Source organism: Eriocheir sinensis, chromosome 69 (genome assembly GCF_024679095.1).
Source record: "Eriocheir sinensis breed Jianghai 21 chromosome 69, ASM2467909v1, whole genome shotgun sequence".
In the NCBI taxonomy this organism is placed as follows: Eukaryota; Metazoa; Arthropoda; class Malacostraca; order Decapoda; family Varunidae; genus Eriocheir; species Eriocheir sinensis.
Window position 1 is genome coordinate 6,489,681 of NC_066577.1, and position 1,505 is coordinate 6,491,185.

The window sequence follows — 1,505 nt, forward strand, 5'->3', positions numbered from 1 at the left end:
TCCCTTCCTTCCTTCCATTACCTTCCCTTCCCTTCCATTCCATTCCCTTCCTTCCTTCCTTCCTTCCTTCCCTTCCTTCCTTCCCTTCCATTACCTTCCTTCCTTCCTTCCATTCTTCTTTCCTCCCTTCCTTCCTTTCCCTTCCTTCCTTCCCTCCTTCCCTTTCTTTCCTTACTACTACTATTATTACTACTACTACTACTACTACTACTACTACTACTACTACTACTACTACTACTACTACTACTACTACTACTACTACTACTACTACTACTACTACTACTACTACTACTACTACTACTACTACTACTACTACTACTACTACTACTACTACTACTACTACTACTACTACTACTACTACTACTACTACTACTACTACTACTACTATTACTTAATCGAATTCATTAGTTAGTGGAAAGTTTCGAACCTTGATGCAGAAATTGATCCATTATAATTTCTCTCTCTCTCTCTCTCTCTCTCTCTCTCTCTCTCTCTCTCTCTCGTGTTGAACTTTTTGCTTTATTTTTCCTTCTTCTTTTATTTCTTCTTCTTCTTCTTTTTCTTCTTCTTCTTCTCCTCCTCCTCCTCCTCCTCCTCCTCCTCCTCCTTTTCCTACTACTTCTATAATACGAGAGAGAGAGAGAGAGAGAGAGAGAGAGAGAGAGAGAGAGAGAGAGAGAGAGATTCAAGGGCAGAAGCCATGCAAGGTCATTTGGGTCAAAGGTCAACTTCCTCTTGTGATAGAAAAAAATATGTAAATGCGTGGAAAGTAGAGAGAGAGAGAGAGAGAGAGAGAGAGAGAGAGAGAGAGAGAGAGTGACATTTGACAAGGCTTTCGTAGAATTAGTTGTGGGCATTTCCAGGGGTAGTTTTGTGACCCTGGTGGTAGTGTGACCCTTCCTCTGTACCGTGAACCTAAAGAAACACACATTTGACAAGGCTTTCGTAGGAGTTGTGGGCATTTCCAGGGGTAGATTTATGACCCTGGTGGTAGTGTGACCCTTCCTCTGTACCGTGAACCTAAAGAAACACACATTTGACAAGGCTTTCGTAGGAGTTGTGGGCATTTCCAGGGGTAGATTTATGACCCTGATGGTAGTGTGACCCTTCCTCTGTACCGTGAACCTCAAGAAACACACAATTGACAAGGCTTTCGTAGAAGTTGTGGGCATTTCCAGGGGTAGTTTTGTGACCCTGGTGGTAGTGTGACCCTTCCTCTGTACCGTGAACCTAAAGAAACACACAATTGACAAGGCTTTCGTGGGAGTTGTGGGCATTTCCAGGGGTAGATTTATGACCCTGATGGTAGTGTGACCCTTCCTCTGTACCATGAACCTAAAGAAACACACATTTGACAAGGCTTTCGTAGGAGTTGTGGGCATTTCCAGGGGTAGTTTTGTGACCCTGGTGGTAGTGTGACCCTTCCTCTGTACCATGAACCTCAAGAAACACACATTTGACAAGGCTTTCGTAGGGGTTGTGGGCATTTCCAGGGGTAGTTTTGT

General features: G+C 43.6%; 1 long non-coding RNA gene across 1 annotated transcript in view; it reads right to left on the reverse strand.

The window, feature by feature from the left end:
• Positions 1-819: 819 nt before the first annotated feature.
• The window catches only part of LOC126988528 (uncharacterized), a 1,138-nt gene continuing 452 nt past the window's right edge, over positions 820-1,505 (reverse strand). Inside the window, exons 2-3 of the long non-coding RNA XR_007742175.1 lie at positions 1,336-1,505; positions 820-915 (exon numbers count right to left, since the gene is read on the reverse strand). The exon at positions 1,336-1,505 is cut by the window's right edge and continues 40 nt beyond it. This is a non-coding gene — a long non-coding RNA (uncharacterized LOC126988528). The remainder of the gene's footprint in view (positions 916-1,335) is intronic.